A 21690-nucleotide genomic window follows, 5' to 3' on the forward strand; every position below is an offset into this window, starting at 1 on the left:
TGGCTATAGGTATTGTAATTGAGGCTATAGAATATTGCTGTGGATTTTAGGGAAAATACTTTATTTTAAGTAAGTCATGTTCATACTAGCTGCAGTAGAGAAAGTAATGATTATACGGGAAGAAAGGATAAATCTAAATTATATTCTCAGTGAGTTAGTGTTTATAGAAAATGTTCGTATTAGTAAAACATAGCTGAAAACATAGTGAGCAAAATAATAGATTTGCTGAATAAAACAAAAAGAAATAAAACACTTGATCCAAAATAATTATTGTATGTTCTTACTCTTGTTGGGAAATGGAGCTCAGTGTCACTTAACTACTGATGGAATTATCGATGGGTTCCTGATCAAAAAAGATGGATGCTTCATTTGAAAATGAGGCTACATTTTGTTGATAGGAATGTCGTTGCTTTCTTAGTGAAATTTATAATTAATTGTAATTTTCTCGCTGTTAATAAAATTGAATTTCTAACTGTGGTTACTAATTTCAGCAAATTCAATAATAGAGTGCATTGTAGATCATCCGATCATCAAATCACATAACGATTACTTTTATACAAATATAAAATGAATAAGAAATGATTTGCTATCGATCTCACATGTTTACACATACTTTATCTGCCATTGTCATGTTTACGAAACGCTGTTGACAATTCACAAATTTTATTTGTCGAAGCAGATAAGAATTGTCAGAAACTAAATGCTACAATATTCTGATATATTTGTAGAATTGTCATAATTGTAGGCAGTGCTGTAGTTGGAAACAAATTTTAGGGGGTACTGTTGAAATCTCCTTGGGCAGACTAGACTCTGTATGGACTCTTACTGCACTTCTTTTCCAAAGTTACTTCTTCGTCATGCATCTGCCTCTGCAGACCTTCCAGATCGCAGAATTGCATATAAGAAAAGAAATTAAACGCTAACACTGGTGGCTCAACACTTTTTACGAACAAAAGCTTAGGAACTCTTTTACTAGAAGAATATTCCTTTTGTTAATGCAGATATTGTTTTGCGGTTTTTTATTCATTTTAGAGTTGTTTTTAGTGATTGATTAAATATTTTCATTTTACTTATTTCTGGTCTAACAATATTTATAGCACACAGTAATGCTCATTCACTTTCTTTAATTGACATTGGAATAGAATCTGAAACGTGTAACTGGACTCAAGATTCATGAACGCACGAAAAGTAACAATATTTCCCTCCTCTAGCAAACTGCTAGCATTACGCTTGAGCGAGTTTTAAAATTAGCGAATCAGTGCAGCAGAATTCTTGAGGTGCCGCATCATAAAATTAATGTTATGCGAAGGCATCTACGCAAGTTTTGAAATTAGCGAATCAGTGTAGCAGATTTCTTGAGGCTCCATGCCATAAAGTTAGTGTTAATTACTTATAGAAATACCACGGCGGTATGCAAGCTTGAAATTAACAAATCACAACTACTCCTGAAGTGTCAGACCATGGTTTTCGGTAAAACAACGAATGGACAAAGGTTTAAGCAAAGGATATGAGATGCCAGCCGCTACTTTTATGCCAGATATCAAAATCAAAATGTTTTTCAAATAGCTAACATCCTTCATTTCAAAGTATAGACTATTAAAGGCTATTTAAACATAGTTAATATATTTCGAGTCTAGGACTTTATTTTTTTCCGGTACGGTAACCGCGAGTTTTTATTTTAGACGGTACGGCGTACCGGCCCAATCACAGCACTGATTGTAGGACTTGTCAGCTTTGTGAAACATGGCCCGTTGTTAATCTATCAAGAATTTGCAAGATTAGGCCTATAGTTTCTCTCTTAATGCACATTCTTCATTCCAGACATTCAGTATCCAGTGGACAGTGAAATTTTCACGGCCTCCTAAACTGTACTTTTTCACATTAGTTACAAGATTCCATAAAAAAAAACTGTTATGCAAGTCCTGCCCCCCCCCCAATGTCACAGCTGCCACCCTTAAAAGGAGTTCCTAACTACGAGCCTGTATTGAAGGTGTACTATGAATTTTCTCCATTGTATATACACTTTATCTATTTGATAATACGGTGAGAATAGTCTACAACATTTTCGTAATAACGAGATTGTAGCTGTCTTTAGAAATTATTGTTGTATTGTACATGGGAAAGGTTTATTCCATTGTGCTCACTCTATTACACACTGATAATAGAGAGCTCAAGCTGGGATGAATGTAATCCCTGCATTGACAGCCAACGCTCCGTTGTGAGCCGATCACACTGATTGGGTCGTCCCGCTACTAGCCTATATACCACATTGCTTTATTGTACAACGAAGGCTATCGTCTATGATACAAATGAAGATTACTGGTAAGTGGATTGGATTGTCACAAATATTGAACATTTGGACTAGGAAAATTCTAACTATGGCTAACAAGAGAAATCTTTGTTTTAATATTAAATTTCTAACGTTAATCTGCGAATAGTTTCTAATTCCTCGTAAATAATTTCGTCAATACACTTACTTACATGTGCAATTACAGAAACAAAAAATAACCAATGTCTTCAGCCCACTAAACGGTATAGCTGCCATTAAAATGTTATGATAATAGGAAATTTGCATCTAATATTTCCGTCATCCCTCAAATAAAAAAAAAAGTTTCGTGTCAAGTATAAAATCCCCTGTAAATATACTATTCTTACTTCGATATCTTTTGAAATGATCGTTCTGAAATAGACAACTTTCGCTTTTCTGAAGACCTCAGACGGTTGGGAGGATAATTTGTGTGTTTACATGATGCATTTTTATTAGGTTCCAAATGTGGAGAAGCTATTTTATTTATCTTTAATAGTTCCAAATGTGGAGAAGCTATTTTATTTATCTTTAATATACAGAAATTCTAGTAACACGTGATGGCAACATCCCATCAAAAATGCACTCAGTTTTATAACATCGTACTTATTGCATTTCCTACATCCATATTTTAATACATTGCAAACTATTAGTACAATGCAAGATTAGTGAAAAACGTGATTTGTAAACAACCAATATGCATTGATCTTTAACGGACTGCTTATTATGAAGTGATCTATAAGGGGGAATATATATTAATGAAAAGGAAATCGTATGTGCACTTATCTTACCTTTGATTGTTTCCCTGTCAGATACCTATCTCCAAGAATTTCTTTGTATACATTGTTCTGATGTGTGTTGCCCGAATTTGCCTCGTTTCGGTCCATTTATGGTTTGCACTTTAACACTATGTATTGGCGTAACCCTGCTGAAAGCGAGATAGACCATGCCGTGGCTAAATACAGGATTTGGGAAATAAATCCCAACTTTCTTTAATGTTTGTCTTTGCGATTTAGAAATTGACGTTTTAAATTGAAGTGCACATAGGGGTCATTTGGCATGAGGTCAATTTTAGGAATAAGGATAGTTTCTCCTCCTACGATAATAAAACTATGGTAGATCATGTTACCCCTTCCTCTCCAGCTATCAGTCCTTCAATTTTTCACAATAACGTTTCCATTTTCTGATCTTACCTCACTGTTCACATAAAAATTAGCTTCATCGGAGAACATAATCTTGTGCACAAATTCCTCGTCCTCCTCCATCTTCCTAAGAAACACATCGCATTGAACAAATATTTTAATCTAGCTTATAGCCTAATGTGGGACTTTTGGGCCACTCTGTATAATATTATATAGAGGCCAGTGTACAAAAATATATGTAAAGGCCTTGATCCTACCAATTTTATTACTTGAAGAAGAAGAAGAAGAAGAAGAAGAAGAAGAAGAAGAAGAAGAAGAAGAAGAAAGGGTTAATTAAATTTTGCAAAGTTAGTTAGTTCAGAAAGCCGTTTCAACTGTCCAAAAAATTGTAGACCTACTTCCACTAAATTTGTCCATAATCAAATACGCTATAGATTAACAATGCAACTTTTCAGAGCCCTCGAAATTCTACATACATCCACCTTAATGTTTACCAGAAAAGTAAATAAATATAATATTTTATTACAAAACAACCCCTTGAATTTACAGGTTGCCAAAATGACAAGGGGGAACAATATACAATATTAATGGTAATACACGACAAGCAATTCAAAATAAATATAATAAATATAATAATAATAATAATAATAATAATAATAATAATAATAATTTATTTAACCTGGCAGAGTTAAGGCCATGCGGCCTTCTCTAACACTCATTTTAGAAAATAAGTTACAACAAAGGTAATAATAAATTGCAATTCGAATAGAATTAAAATTTTCCTTATAAACTGTTGTAAAAATTAATTTTAAAGGCCTACTTTGTGCAAGGACCCCCCCCCGCCCCTAAAATTATGATAATTTTCTCAATTTTAGTCCAAGAAGTTTCCATAATTTCATAAAATGACATGGTATAGTGACACGTGAGTCCATCATCAATCTAAACACCTCTAACTCAGTTTATATTTATTTTTATACTATGACAATGTTGGTTCATAAATGTTTTTTTTCCTGTGTTTACTTCCTTATGGAATTCGAATAGAACGGTAGGCTCAAGGATATAACATTTAGAATCATTTTCCTTAAAAGCTATTATATTGCAGTATAATGTATTGCACTGTATTACATTATAATACACAATATCGTCTTTGTTCCGCCAAGAACTCCTATGTGACATATTTATTGATTTTCAGATTTTTGCTCTATTAAATAACTTAAATAGTGATACAGCAAATAATAAAATCTCCTATTTATTATATTTCTTTGTTTCGAAAATGTAAGAATTCAGAGACTCCTATGTACGGCTGCCATAGAATGAATAAATGTGTTTTTTCTTCCTACTGAAAAATTTTATATTTTACACATAGGAGTTATTGCAGGAACAACGATATATTACATTGCATTGTATTATTGTCAAATTAATTTGTCTTTGTGTTAACTATGTTTCTTCAAAATTGTAAAAACTTTGTCGGATCCTTATGATCAACGTCATTAGAGGACGGATGATTTTTTTTTATAATAAATCTTTCATCATCATTCGCGAAAAAGAAAATAGTTCTTATAATTTTTGTAAGTTTTCTTGTGAATTTCGCTAGCACAATAAAATTGCACTAAGCAATATTGATTATTCTGATAGGTCTTACACACATTACAGTACAACCCCGTTAGTCCGAATTAATTGGGATCGGGTCCTGTTCGGATTATCGAAATTTCGGATTAAGCGGGGGACTGGAATGTAAACAGGAAAACCACACCTTATCCCCTCCTCACTCTTCACTGTCCACCGCTTTGTTCAGTTACATGTTTATGAAGCGTTGGCGGAACATTGCTGCTTCGTTAAGAAAACTTCGTCAAAAGAAGTTTACAAATTATCATAATAGCATAGAAAACAAGAATTAATTCATTCACTAGTGATAAACCAAGTTGTACTCTATATTATAGATTCTGAGTTTCTAAATACTGTAGCGTTAAATTGATCGAGTTTCAGTTCAAATACCTACTCTTTTTTTCTTCCTCTTCTCTCTCTCTCTCTCTCTCTCTCTCTCTCTCTCTCTCTCTCTCTCTCTGACATGTTCGGATTATGCGGAATTAATTTCGGATTAGCGGGGTTGGGACTAGCGAGTTTCTACTGTATATGCACATGCTGCCAAGAAGTCAAAAGGATAGCAATGTGAAATGAAGGACACGGATACCTCGCTTAAGTGCAGCTCAGAAACGTCCAGAATTATAAGCTTGAATTATATTTTGACAGAAGATGAAAATCCTGGAATAATAAATTTAATTGCACTTTTTCATTTTTACTATCTGACCTTCCAAGGCTTGCCTATAGACACAGAATAACACACAATTTACAATAATGTAAATGTACATGAATAGGGACATGAACAAAATATATAGATAAAAATTTAAGATAAAAATACAGATTTTCAATCACAAATATAATATAATTAAACAATTATGTGGAGTGTTTACCATATAGGTGATTTTTTAAGATGGCAACTGAGTATTTAATTATGTTTTGGACAATTTCGTATTGAACATTTTTGCCTAGTTTATATTTGCCTTTCCACGTCACAAAAAATTAGGGACTGTTTCTCCAGGACCCCAACAGCAGACCTGCCACTGTGATACTCTGGACGTTGTATTTGTTACGGAAGTAAGGTATTGTTGACTCGTAAATTTCTTTTTTCTCTTTATCAACATCAATAGGTTGTGCTTCGGACTGTTCAAAGCGTATTGCAGGTTCGATGATCTGTGCTACAGATTTTTTGCTATTGATGGCGATGGAGTCAATCCTCAGTACGCTATCTTGATCAGCCAAACAATCAACTTCTTCGTAAACTTCCAAACCTTTGTTTCAGAAAGCAGCAGCAAGAAGGGAACGAATGATGTTACGTAGTTTTATTCTTAAGATTTCTCCGTGAGGACACCTCCCAAGCACATGAGGTAGGGATTCAAACTCATTGCATTGTCTACAGTGGGATGTGCCTGTGGAACGTCCTGGAAGTGCTCGAACTGGCGCTACCATGGCTGTCATTTTTATCATATATCTCCACTCTGAACTGGAAAGACCTTGCTTTTTAACAATCCAAGCATTGGCAGATGGTACTTCTAAAATTAATTCAACACCTTTTCCTTTATGAGGATATGAACACCACTCATTACATTCGTTCTCCTTCAGATGTTTTAAAACAACCTAACTTTTCTGTAATAAAGGATGGGAGATAGCTTACACTTGGCAACATATTGTAATCTGGTTACAGATGTGAGGCAGTGACAAAAAAGCTAGTTGTAGATGGAGACAATTGAAGTAATCTAGTGAAAAAGAGAGTTAATCATTTAAATAAATTCATCAATGTGATAACAATAAGAGATTGGTTTCTGCCCACTTTAAATTTCAGCTATATTTACTAGGATTTTAACATAAAGCCAAACATACGGTACTCGTGAAATTCCCAATTATTCGTTTAATGTTTTATTCAAGCTACAAATTATTTATACAGGTGAGACCAATATTAGTTGTCTAATCAGTGAAGAAGAAAAAGAGAATTCGTCACATAACCTCAAAGTCGAAGTAGCCGCTGCACACAAGTGAACCTAATCAGTGGAACACGCAACCCTTGTACACCCAGTGTTAAATATTTATAGTGTTGTTTCCGCCAATGGATGACACATGGTGTTCGTCCGCTATTTCTAACAGCAGCATCTACAAAGTCAAGTTCAAACGGCAGTGGCAGCCCAGGCACAGTGTTGGTCCACGCTTGCTTGGAGGCCACCGCACCGGTGTAAAATCAACAGTTCCATGTACTGAAGCCATAGCAACTCTTTCCCCTTCTATAAATTTCAATTTAAAAATACTTACGTATCTTTTCAAAGTCAAGATGAATATTGGGGTCGAAAAATTTATTACAGATATTATCTCATAAGTAGACTTCGGATTTTAGGTAAAAACCTATTTTAATCGTTAAAAGATAAGTTCATAAAAACTTACAAGTACAAGTTTCATATAAAACTATGCCTAAAATTGGTATTTTAATAGCACTTAAAAATGACTATTTTATGACAAAGCTTATTTTGACCTATTAAGTATGTTTTATCTCTAATAGGCCAAAACACCCATTTTTATTTCGAAAATTTGTATTTTAAATTCCAAATGTGTTCCTGGTTCTGTTGGAAATAAAATACGGGATAAACTGGAGCAAGTTCTGCAGAGAAATGTAGGACTGAAGGACCTGCGTACTGCTTCAGATATGTGTGCTAAAGTGTCAGTGAAATGCGTCATAGTGCCACTACAGTGAGTGAGATGAGAATAAAGTGAAAGACTATTGAAACTTATGTAGGGCCTGTCCATAATAATGTAGGTTGTAATGTAAAATTAGGTATTTTATTTATGTTTTATTATTATTGTGTTAAATTATATTGTGTATTCTTATTGTATTGTGTATAAAATTGTAGACCTATTGTGTATTGTATAATTGTATTGTGTATTGTAAATATTGTTTATCATTTTATTGTGTATTGTTTATATTGTGTATACCACTGCCACCGGGTGCATGCCCACTTGCAGTGTAAATAAATACATACATATCCTAGCAGGGAAGAACACGGATTTACAATGTAACATTCCTGTTCATCTAGTGTCAGAATTGAAATACGCTCCTGTTACTTCAGTGGATGTGGAGCGATCATTTTCAGCATACAAATTTGTGTTGAGTGACAGACGGTATTGCTTTTTAGTTGAAAATTTAGAAAAAATATTAGTAATGGACATTAAGCTAATTATGGACATTAACAGACAAGGCTTGGTAAAAATTGATTATATTTGACTTGTTTGTGTACTGAATTTATGTCTCAAACTTATTTTTCACATTTAATTGTTTAGTTTATGTATAACTAGTTAGATATTTGCTGTTCTTGTACTTTTTGTAGTAGTGATGGTAACGGTGTATAAGCATTTAAAATTATTAAATTCTAGAAGTGAATTCCTGATGATTTGGAACACGTTTTTAAAGAAAACATTTTCTTGTTAGAGCCTATTTTCAATTCTTTAGAGGCTATTTCCTACACTTTTAAGCCTATTTTAGGCACCTAAAATTACATTTTAACGACCTAAAATTCGTACCCTACTCATAAGTAATGTCGGTTTTGGAGCAAAATTTTAGTTGAGCGTGTTGTAACAAAAAACTACTCTAATGTTCAAACTAAAAACCATTAGATTCTATAGTCTTGAGGCATCCTACAGCGAGATTTATTATCCCATCAAAGGGGCAGTTACTGGTTTTTGATGCGAAGAATTTATTGATACCCATTTTAACGGCTTCCAAATTTTAGAAATTTCTTCCACGCAGGAAGTGGGCCGTGGATCGAACAGATGGTGATGTGAAGGCGCAAGATCAGAGCTGTATGTTGGACTGTGCTAGCAGTTCGAGTTCTCCAAATTCCTGAACTTTTTCAATGGTTGTTCGAGCGGTATGGAGTATCTCATTGTTGCAAGACAGTTCTATTTCGATTAACTAATGCTTGGTGCCGGTACCTCTCGCTCAAGCTTCATGAATTCGTTCTAGTTGTTGAGAATGAAGATTCGCATAGACTTCATGTCCATTTGGAACAAACTCTCAGTGAATCACATCTTCAAAATTCCACTAGATACATAACATTACTTTGGAGCCGGATCGATTTTGTTTAAAGACTTTGACAGGCTGACGGGAATTGGGCCACTGTTTTGAGGTGTTATGGTTGTCATAATACAGGTTGTTAAAAAAGTAAGCAATATTTTAAAAGGTGCTAGTATGCATCAAAACAAGAAAAAAAAGTCCAATAAACATGGGTCCTACAACACATACTTTCTGAGATCTGAACACTTGTTCATAGGAGGTGCTCAATGTACGTCCATTCATGGCAATGCATTCCTCTGCCCTTCGGCGTAAGGAATCACGCACTCTTTGAAACTGACCTGGTTGTTCTTGATAACCAAAAATCTGCGGGATTTAGGTTTGGGAAACGAGCAGGTCAAGGTGTGGGGCCTCCACAACCAATCCAGCGGTCCTGAAATATCAGCGTCAGATGTTCACGCTCATTGCGAAAAAAATATGCTGGTGTGCCATCATGCATGAACCACATCCGTAGTCTTTGCTGACATAGCACGTACTCCAGCAAGGTAGGCAATACGTTAATAAGAAAGTCCTGATAACGAGCCCCAGTTAGTCTCTGTGGTAGCACGTATGGCCCTTAATCTATCGCCAAGAACGCCAGCCCATACGTTGATTGAGAATCGGTGCTGATACCTTGTTTCTTCAAGTGCATGGGAATTTTCATCAGCCCATACATGTTGATTACGAAAATTCAAAACACCATCTCTGCAGAACCCTGCTCATATCCGCAACCAAACTTTTGTTTTCAGTATTTCTTGCGACGTATCAGTATTTCATGCCAGGGGTGTCAACTACGGTATGATTATCTGGTAGCTTGCTGTATTGTAGGGCAGAAAAATGCATTGCCATAAATGGACGTCACATTGAGCACCTCCTATGAACAAGTGTTCAGAAAGTGTGTGTTGTAAGACCCATGTTTATTAGACATTTTTTTCTTGTTTTGGTGCATACTACCACCTCCTAAAGTATTGGATACTTTTTTTAACACTCTGTATATACCCATTCTTCATCACATGCGCCAATTCTCCTGATAAATCTATCATCCATGGGATTAGCGATAAGCTGACGACAGATATCTACTCTACATTAATCCTTTTCAGGTGTTAGTTCGTGAGGGACAGATATAGTATAACTTCTGTATGATTTTCTAAGAGTTTTAATGTAGCGATGTATTGTATCTTTTGAAGCACCAAGTTCTTATGACAACCTATGAATACTTTTTTGTAGAATTTCTTCCACAATTCTGTATGTACTACTCTGAATGTTCCATACCTTTGATATTCCAAGACGTTTTAAATCTTTACTGTCCCCTTCTCCATTACTAAAATGCAGGAACCATTCGTTGTAATTTTAGCCGCCATGCTACATGCTACCAGGAATGTGCCTATCCTTGATTTTTACAATAAGTAGTAGTCATTAAGGTACTTTACATTTGACTTTAAAGGTTAGAGTTAAAAAAATGAAATACATAAATGTCAACATAAACTTAAAATAAATTAGGGCCTATGAGTGCGTGCTTTATGAGTCTCTACATATTACGATTAATGACTGTAAACATTTTAAGTGTTTCAAATGGAAAATTACTTCTCCTTTGTGATAAAATACATGTTCTTTCCTAACGAAGTGTTGGCTACCAAATGCTTCTATTAGGGCACTCATCTCCAAGCTCCCAGCTTTGTTTTGTTTTCGTATGTTCACTGAACAGCAGACCTAAATATGTAGTGGGGTCGGGTTCCGCCGAACTGTACTCCATACGTACACATACTGTTGCGGGTCGCTTGGAGACTTTAGGTAACCAAACTCAGATCTCTAGTGATAACAGAACTGTCCAAACGTGTATGACGATAATATTTAATGTGAATGAGAACTAAGGTGAAGGATCGGTGGAGCGGAGAAAAATTCTCTCCTGCACCGGGATTCGAACCCAGGTATTTAGCTCTACGTGCTGACGCTCTATCCACTAAGCCACACCGGATTCCAATTCCGATGCCGGATTGAATCCTCTCAGTTTAAGCTCCACCTTTTAGTTTCCCTCCACTTAGTCACTCGTAATGAGTGCACCTCTGCACATTAGTGTGTTGGACATTGTGCCACTGCCACACATCTGACCCAGTGCATGAGGGTTGGTCACTGAAGGGAAACTAAGGTGTAGAGCTTAAACTGAGAGGATTCAATCCGGCATTGGAATTAGAATCCGGTGTGGCTTAGTGAATAGAGCGTCAGCACGTAGAGCTGAAAACTCGGGTTCGAATCCCGATGCCGGAGAGAATTTTTCTCCGCTCAACCGATCCTTCATCATATGATAACGCAGAATTCCTGCATGGAAATATCACACGTACATCGGTACACCGCAATAATATGAATGAGAATCGCTTACAAATTTTGTCTGGAATTTCCTATCAACGACAGGATTCTTTTACGTGCAGTAAATTTAAGACAACAGGACCCCATAGCTTTACTTCCCTTCAAAATTCATCGTCTGAGACTGGGTTTGAACCTGAGAATTTAAGGCTTAACGACTAGCATGGTAATCACTACATCATCAACACAGGGGTGATATAAGGAAGAAGAATAAAGTGCATAAGATTTTCTGATGACATGGTGTTATTAGCAGAAGAGGAGATGATACTAAGGGTTATGCTACTGGAGCTAAATGACAGCTGTGAGCAGTATGGGATGAAGATAAATGCAAACAAGACGAAGACCATGGTTATCGGAAGAAAATAAAGAAGGTAAACATGCGAATTTGAAACGAGACAGTAGAACAAGTGGGCAGCTTCAAATACTTGGGATGTACTATAAACAGTAACATGAGCTGCTGCCACGAAGTCAAAAGATGGATAGCAATGGCAAAGGAAGTTTTTAACAGAAAGGGGGCATCTTCTGTGGACCTCTGGAAAAAGGAAAAATTAAGAAAGACACTAGTGAAGTGCCTTGTGTGGAGTGTGACAATGTATGGGGCAGAAACATGGACATAACGACGAAGTGAAGAGAAGCTATTGGAAGCATTTGAAATGTGGATATGGAGAAGAATGAAGAGTGTAAAATGGACAGACAGAATAAGAAATGAAGCTGTGTTGGAAAGAGTGGGTGAAGAAAAAAAGATGCTGAAACTGATGAGGAGAAAATGGAATTAGTTGGGTCACTACCTGAAAAGAAACTGCCTACTGAAGGATACACTGGAAGGAATGGTGAACGGGAGAAGAGTTCGGGGTAGAAGAAGATATCAGATGATAGACGACATTAAGATATATGGATCATATGCGAAGACTAAGCGTAAGACAGAAAATAGGAAATATTGAAGAATGCTGGGTTTGTAGTGAAAGACCTGCTCTTGAGCAGAAAAGAATTAATGATAACGATAGTTCAGAATTGTGAAAAAATTTATAATGGTCGCAGGAAAAACGGAAGTGCTCCCAAAAACCTGCCCCAGCATTACCTTTGTATATCATAAATTGCAAATGAATTCTACGGGATATCAACTCGAGTCTCCAGTTTAGAAAGTAGAATTCCAATCGCTCTGTGAACGGTGCGACAGCATATCCGTATTACTCATAATTATTTCCTCGTAGGCTATCATTAAAAACGCATATAGTCTATCTCTACCGAATACAGTTTGCCTTTTAATGATATCTGTCATTGAATGTAATTAAAGGGTTCAGAGCCATAGTGGGCCAAGCGCCATTTATTAAAAACGAAGGAAGTAAGGGTTAAAGTTAAGTGAATACCATAGTTTAATAATGAAGATTGACATATCATTTAGTTTTAATGTGTAGCCTATACTTTATATTACTTGCTATATGTTTCCATTAAATTATGGTAATAACTTCATTTTAAGCCTCGTTTTCTACGGTTTTAGTAAATGGCGCTTGGCCCACTATGGTTCTGAACCCTTCAATTCCAACTACAATAAGCTACTTATACAATTTTTAGGTGCAATGTTAAACATTTCACACATTTTTTATTAATCGTACTTCTCCCGAGTTTATTAACTCTACAGTATGGCATTTCAATTTCATTATCCTAATACTAACAATAATTATAATGCTAATAACAATCAAATCCATCGAGCTTCATCCCATCTCCTCGTTATTACATTACATGCTATTAAAATGTGATTTGTAGATTTATATTAGCCCCACTTACGAAAGTCTACCGTTATATTATACAAGTTTAGCGTGGTAGTGCACTAAACTAAACAACCTTATTTTCGTTTAGTTCCACAAGTTCGGTGCTGGACCCCGGACTCATTTCACCGGCATTATCACCTCCATTTCATTCAGACGCTAAATAACCTAGATGTTGATACAGCGTCGTAAAATAACCCAATTAAAAAAAAGTTCCACAAGGGAACTCATTGTCTCAAAGGAGTTCAGAACACGCAGTCCAATCATTTGTTTTATTTTTAATTCGGTTATTTAATGATATTTATCAACTAGTAGATTATTTAGCGTCGAGGAAATTGGCGATAGCGAGATGTACTTGGCGGGATGAGGCCGGGGACCATATATTACCTCACATTCACCTTATAGTTAGGGAAAACCTAGGGGAAAAACCGAACTAGATAAGCGCAACTCTAGAACATCAAGCAAACGCGCTATCGCCTGAGCTATGCCGCACCTACATTTCATCTTAACCTACAAAATGGTTTAATACATAGACTACATTATGCTATATTTATAATAATTTTATACCTCCAGAACGTGAAAATATTTTTCATTTGTAGGGCCTGTTCGATATCCAGTCCGCACTTACAGTACAACGCAGCCTATTGGTTTAATGTTACAGCCCTCATACATTTCTTACTATGTTTATGCTTTGTCCGCCATAGGCTCATGTTCTGTAAAAGTTTTATTGCCAAATCACTTACTATATTTTGAGGTTTAGTACAACAGATCTTGAGAGGTCGCAGTGCTGGATCATAGTGACTCCCTCTCGAAAATTCCGTTCCATTCCAAGCAGCTTCCGAAAATAAAAAGTAGTCTACATTCTTTATAGTTAAAGGTTAACTAGGAAACGAATTGGCACTTTAATCATTAATGGTAAAACAAATCATGGTGTTATCGTTATATACGAGTGTGTAACCTACGCATTGGAAAAGATTATTTGCTCGCTGTTAGTATAGACGTGGACGATCAATTACGAGAAATCTAGTGGTGAAACTAGTAACTGCGTGCTCGGAGACAATCGGACATTCTTCAGAGCGAACCAGCAGAATTATCCTCATTTGAGGCGTTTAGTTGCAAAATCAGATAGGCTACATCACTAAAACAGAATTTTTCGGTATGAAGCAAAAACATTTGCAAGGAACCAAGGATTTGCAACCAATACCATTTTCATCATACCAATCCATGTGATGTATCTGGCTTTGGAGCATAATAGTGCTATAACAGTTTTTTTTTTAAGTGATGTAGCCTATCTGGTTTTGCAACTGCACGCCTCATTTAATATGAGAGGAATATGTTTACTTACAAATGACTTTTAGAGAACCCGGAGATTCAATGCCGCCCTCACATAAGTCACCATCGGTCCCTATCCTGAGCAAGATTAATCCAATCTCTACCAACATATTCCACCTCCCTCAAATCCATTTTAATATTATCCTCCCATCTAAGTCTCGGCATCCCCAAATGAATTTTTCCCCTCATACCTTCCAAATAACACTCTATATGTATTTCTGGATTCACCCATATGTGTATGTATGTTTGTATATATGCATGTATGTAGGTATATATTTTTTATTTTTATTTTGCTTGATTATTTAACGACGCTATATCAACTACGAGGTTATTTAGCTTCGATGGGATTAGTGATAGCGAGATGGTATTTGACGAGATGAGGCCGAGGATTTGCCATAGATTACCTGACATTTGCCTTACGGTTGGGAAAACCTCGGAAAAACCAACCAGGTAATCAGTCCAAGCGGGAATCGAACCCGCGCCCGAACCCAACTTTGGATCGGCAGGCAAGCGCCTTAGCCGACAGAGCTATGCCGGTGGCCTTGTATGTATATATGTATGTATGTATGTATGTATGTATGTAAGTTGAATAATATAGGCCTAATGAGTGCAGTTCTGCGTTGTGTAACTTTCTCCATTTTCCTGCAACTTTATCCCTGTTAGTCCCAAATATTTTCCTAAGCACCTCATTTTCGAACACCCTTAACCTCTGTTCCTCTCTCAAAGTGAGAGTTCAAGTTTCACAACAATACAGAACAACTGGTAATATAGGGCTAACTATTGTATAAATTCTAACCTTCAATTACTTTGAACGCTGACTGGATGACAAAAGCTTCTCAACCGAATAATAAGAGGCATTTTCCATATTTATGCTGTGTCTAATTTCCTCTCGAGTGTTATATGTGTTACTGTTGTTGAATTTTTCACGTTTTCAAAGAATAAATTTCCAGTTTTTATATTTTCATTTCGTATTGTGTTGAGTCACGAGACAGAATCATATACTTTGTTTTTTCGGGACTTACTTCCAAACCTATCTCATTACTTGCTTCAATAAAATTCCTGTGTTTTCCCCTAATAGTTTGTGGATTATCTCATGTCAATGATAGGGATATATTACAATATTTATTACTTATGTCGGTTTAGGCTATCGAAAGATGCGTTTATAGATATTTTGCATTCAATTCGACATTTATGGTGATGAAATTTATCATAAAAGCTGTGTAAATGACTGTAGCCGAAGACGTGCGTAGCTTGTTCGAAACAGAGTTATAAATGGTTAATGAAACGGTAACTAACAATGCATTATCACTTAAGCAACTCTCTGTAATTTTATACGGAATTATGAATGGTTAATGAAACTGTACTAACAATGCATTATCACTTAAGTAACTCTCTATAATTTAATACAGAGTTATAAATGGTTAATGAAACGGTAACTAACAATGCATTGTCACTTAAGTAACACTCTATAATTTAATACAGAGTTATAAATGGTTAATGAAACTGTACTAACAATGCATTATCACTTAAGTAACTCTCTATAATTTAATACGGAGTTATAAATGGTTAATGGAATGGTAACTAACAATGCATTATCACTTAAGTACTTAACTCTCTATAATTTAATACGGAGTTATAAATGGTTAATGAAGTGGTAATTAACAATGCATTATCACTTAAGTAACTCTCTATAATTTAATACGGAGTTCTAAATGGTTAATGGAATGGTAACTAACAATGCATTATCACTTAAGCAACTCTATAATTTTATACGGGGTTATGAATGGTTAATGAAAAGGTAACTAACAATGCATTATCACTTAAGTAACTGTCTATAATTTAGTAGCCAGCTTACGATTCGTTATCTAAGAACTGAAATACTGTAACTTATAATGGTTTCTTTTCTTGCAACTCAACATTAGAAATGCCTTTTCTCTTCAAGACAACTGTGGACACTATTTACCACACCCGGAGAATACCTTAAGTCTATATGGCTAAGAGGAAAAGACATGAAATATAAATTAATATTTTGGTTGCAGTTATCATTAAGCTGTAGAAATGGACTAAACTTACTTCATTAGAAATTCTTACTAAATCCCGTTAAGCACTCACATACCTCGCAGCATATGTAGGTAGTTTTTCTATGGTTTCCGGTACATTCCTCATACTTCAATTTACACGGTTACCTGACCTACGACATCGGAAATCTAGTCCTGTTCTCATCGCATTTCTGTTGCATACTAGTGTTGAAACTGATGGCTAACATTAATTGGCAAGGAAAGAATGTTTAATCTTTTCTTTTCCAAGCGTTGGCATGCGATCTGGAACAGGTTCAACATCACAGTCCTGCTCGTTTCATAAATTGCATTCGTCCAAAATTATTTGAAGTATGTGGCTTTTTAATCGTGGTTCTGGCGCACAAAATAATTTAAGTGGAAAATGTTATGTAATACTACTATTAACAATTCTGCGATTACCGTAAACCTCTCTAAGCTATTAAATCGAGGTGGTTTCAATATTAATACATTTTGTTTTGTATAATGTGTAACTATCTCTAATGTACCGATTGCCATAAAATATACAATATGACTAATGGTCCCAGGTTTCATTCCCGGCAAGGATGTGGACATCTTTCTCCTATTGGAATTTGTGTGTGTCCCTCGTTTTTTATCTTTTAATTTTTCCCGTATTATCTTAAACGAATATCTTCCGACACGCTGATTCCGTTACTTCGGAACGTCTAAAGTTGCTTTGCAATCCTTAATAGCTCTTACGAAACGAAAAAGAGGACCCAATTCTTGAAAATAGACGATCATGACTTTCAGTCGATTATTTATCGACGCTGTATCAACTATTTAATATCAACTAGGTAACTTACTTGGTTATTTAGCGTAGATCAGCAGTGACCAAAGCGGGTGCCGTGATTACATCGTGTAATCAGGCATTCAAACGGGTACGAGGAGTTTCCTGTACATTGCTGTTTTTTTCATTCACGTACTGAAGGCAAGCAGTGGCGGTATCATATCGCTCTACAAACTGTCTCTACAAGCATTAAGAGATGGTTTCGTAAAGAATGAGAAAAACTTCTTTGTTGTTCTGTCGGACAAAATGTAATATGTTTACTTTGCTCAATGGTTTAATTAGGAGTATATAGAAACATTAATTGCCACGCTGAATAATTAATTACTATATTATTATTATTATTATTATTATTATTATTATTATTATTATTATTACGGACCACTAAGTATCTGTCTGTATTTCTTCTGTACGTGCATATATATTGATATTTTTAGATCTTTTCCCTAGAAGGATAAAATTATTAGGTTTTATCTCAATTTTAATCTTCTGAATCTTTAGATGAGGGTAACTATTAGTTTTCATTTAATAATAATATTGTAAAAAAGCTGATTCAATATTATGTCCCAGGAACGCCAGGAACTGACATGTCTTAAATCATAACCAGGAAGAGAAAGATGACATAAATAAATGTAAGGAAGTCAGCTACCTAATGGGGTTTGAAATATCTCGTGCTCTAAAGCCTTTTAATAGAACAAAATTTCTCGAAAGAGTAATGATTTAAATAGCTTAAATAACTTTCCATAAGAAGTTTTTAATTTTGAAAAACTACGAATTTCTCGACCAAGTATCGAGAGAAGAACTTAGAAAAGTCCTGATTATATCCATCAATCTTCTTTATGTAAGCTTATCCAGCTGTTTGCCGACAACATAAACTCCACTATAGTCCACTGTAGTATATTCAGTTGTTTTTCGCGAGAAATGAGGGGTATTTTGATCGGTGTTCATTATAGATGCCTGTTGCTAGTAGCCAGAGTTGGTGTGTAGTCAATATATACTGATTATATCCATGAGGACGGTTAAAAAAAGAAGCAAGAAAAATTTTACATTATTCACTAGCTCTTGATGACAGCAGTGACATTACTGATACAGCAAAGCTTGAGGTTTTCATCCGCGGGATTGATCAAGACGTTTGTACAGGAACCACCACTGGTTGTAGTTTTTATGTCTAGTTTCTTTCCTCCGTATCCTTACTTCATAGGCTGTCTGTCGCATGTAATCACTGCAGTTCGAGTTTTGGTCACCGCTGGCGTAGATTGAATTGGTGACAGCAAAATAGTATTTTCCGAGATGAGGTCGAGGATTCGCCATGTAATTATCTGATAGTCGTCTTCTCATTGGAGAAGACCTCGTAAAAAACAACCAGTTAATCAACCCAAGTGGGAATCGAATTCACGCCTGAGCTACGCCGATGATGAAAATGATTATGGTTATACATTACTGTACTTACATATTCAATTAACATGTTCTTTTCATTTCGATCACAAAAAAACTTATTTGTATTACGCTATTATCACTGCAAAGAGACAATGTTATTTCGTACACAGTCATACTCCCAAAACATTCTGAAAAAAATAGAGTTAATTATACTGTCAAAGGTATTTCTTAGCAAGTTCCTTTCTCGTTAAGACGAGAGAGACACATCCAACCCCAAATGAGGGAAGATAAACCTTTACTTCTCGCTGGAAATAGAACCCCATAAAATGGACTTAGGCCCTAATCTTTATAATATCGTAATTTACATTTTAGACACAATTTCCGTACTATTTCCTTTCATAATCATGTATTAAATATAGGCCTAGTATAGAATAGTGTAAACTCGGAAGGTTAAGATAAAATTGTTGGCAGTGAGAAAACCGTAGACTAAAGTTTTCCCGAAAAAATGTGAAAAACGAAAGAAGAAAGAAATAAAGAGAGAAAAAGGAAAAAAGAACGAAAGAATGAAAAAAGAGAAGGAAGAAAAGAAAACGTATTAGTTTATCAGATCGCCAGACTAGCTCAATTAGTGCACTGTTAGCAATAGTTTTCGTTCGTATTGATTTACCGGTATTAATTTAAGTTATTCACTGTCTTATAAATTTAAATTATTTTCCACCTGATGTCACATGTTATATAATATGTACAGTATCTATGTCCTACCCCTACCACAATACACGAAACTTTGAACTAAACATATTATTTTGGTGACATTAATAAAATGACAGTTCAAAGTAGTACCGGTACAAATAATTGATTAGATGGCGATCTTACTCGTGTTAATTGTCAGTTATTTGAGGAATGTTCACTTCCACCTATCACTGCTCGCAAAAAAAGTTAAGAGCACTGGCATTATACTCTGTTATATTCTTTTTCTTATATGTGCTCTGTATACAATGTTAATCTACGTTCATCATTAATATCGTTCATTAAAATCACGCCAATAAAATATCCAACCAAGAAACGGGCCCATGTTCCTTCTGAAAGTGACAGTAACGTCGTCACTCTGTCGTCACTTTTCCATAATATTGTAAATTATTAATCCAATATGGTAAAGCTTCAAAATTACGAAATGTATGAAATAACATTAGTTCGGAGAATGCTCCTAAACTCCCATATGGCAAAAAAAAAAAAGTCCATAACGAGAAACTAATATGGGCTACAAAAATCTTCCGAAGGTAAAAAAAAAAAAAATCTATCTCCGGTAACAAAATGATCGTTGGCCAGAATGATCCCTTTCCAAAATTAAAAATCTGATTTCTGCAATTGAATTATTCTGTTCAATTACTTTTTTGCACCTTGCATGATACTTATCTGTTTTTATAAAAACTGAATACCCCTGGAATAAGGGTCTAAGGTACACGTGTTCATAATTGAGTTAGATTCTTATTCCGGGGGGGGGGGGGTATTCAATTAGTACAAGGAATGTTAAATTCTAGTATTTTCATTTGCGCTTCATAAAAAAGGAAGTAATAAACAACTGTTTCTCTCTAAACTAAGAGCTCATGTTACACAACCAAATAAAACAATCGGCAAAAAGACGCAAATATATAAACTTAGCCTATACATTCAAATTATTTAATCATAAGCAATATCAGAACATACAATTTTAAATTTTACTTATGGTTATTACACCCATCTCAAGTCATTCTAATTGCAATAATAAAATCAAAAAGATTCTATGGCCTTCAACTGCGCAAACAAGACGCCAACGGGAACTACGTTTTTGAAACAGTTATTATCTTGCTAACTAGAAAAACGCTCAGAGTTGTTCCTCCGGTCGGTATGTGGGCCTTTCCCAACCAACCAGACAGCATGCTTCTGCGGCTGATTAATATTTGACAGCTCGTGGGCTGGAATAACACATGATGCTTATAAATTTTTAAGTAAAAAACTTCAATGTTGTTAAAATGGTTAACAAAAACTATCCAAGTAAACTATTTTCAGTTTCAAAATAGGTAAGAAATAAAAGTTATACAACACTCACGTAGTATTGGATCCGTACGTGTGGCAGAAGCCCAACTATTTCACATCCTAAAGAGTCGGGAACATCTTTAAAAATGCCCTCTTCTGTTCACGGCACTTTGAAGCACATATCCAGAACTACCGTAGAATTTAACACAACAAAATTCTAATTACCCATATTTTCTTTTCAACTGAACCACACACGTGTGTATACTGTACGTATATCATAGCTACACTTCTATTTAACAATTCAGCGTACTCACATTGTAACAATGTTAATTCAATAACAAATCACAGCATCCACATCCATCCCTTTTTAAACTTATACGTAACAAACAAAATACCAAATTAGAAAAAAAAGTTCGGTTCCATTCTACTCAACCACCCACGGGTCAAATAAACAATAAAAACTTAACACTAACAAACGATGTCTATACGTAACCAAATAAATTACGGACGCAGCGCGTTATGCACCCGAAGTTGAAATTCCCTCAGTTCGGAACAGACTGAGCCGGAGACTGAGCAGTTGGGCTTGCTACGAGTTCTCAGCAGCCCTCCCTCCCGCACGAACAACATACGAAGAACTCCATTCGGCTCTCTTCGAGTCGAACGTCCAGTGAATTCGTATACTATGGAGTGAGGCACAGTAACGAGAAGTTAAAAGTCATTTCTTAACTGAGAGTTAACTTCAGTATTTAGCAACATATAAACAATGAGAATAATCTATAAATTAACAAACGGGGCTCTACCAAAAGTGGGTGGACTGTAAATGATTACGTTTATTTTGAGATTACATATATATTAATTATTTTTGTATACAGTAATACAAAATAA

General features: G+C 35.4%; 1 protein-coding gene across 3 annotated transcripts in view; it reads right to left on the minus strand.

The window, feature by feature from the left end:
- The window catches only part of LOC138701655 (uncharacterized), a 378952-nt gene extending 357550 nt beyond the window's left edge, over window positions 1–21402 (minus strand). The window contains exon 1 of one of the 3 annotated variants that reach the window (XM_069828772.1): window positions 20879–21402. The gene's annotated coding sequence lies outside the window, so the exon portion shown is untranslated. The remainder of the gene's footprint in view (window positions 1–20878) is intronic. The other 2 variants (XM_069828771.1, XM_069828770.1) reach the window with 2 other exon arrangements.
- Between the last annotated feature and the right edge of the window lie 288 nt (window positions 21403–21690).

Source organism: Periplaneta americana, chromosome 6, assembly GCF_040183065.1.
Source record: "Periplaneta americana isolate PAMFEO1 chromosome 6, P.americana_PAMFEO1_priV1, whole genome shotgun sequence".
NCBI classification, from domain to species: Eukaryota; Metazoa; Arthropoda; class Insecta; order Blattodea; family Blattidae; genus Periplaneta; species Periplaneta americana.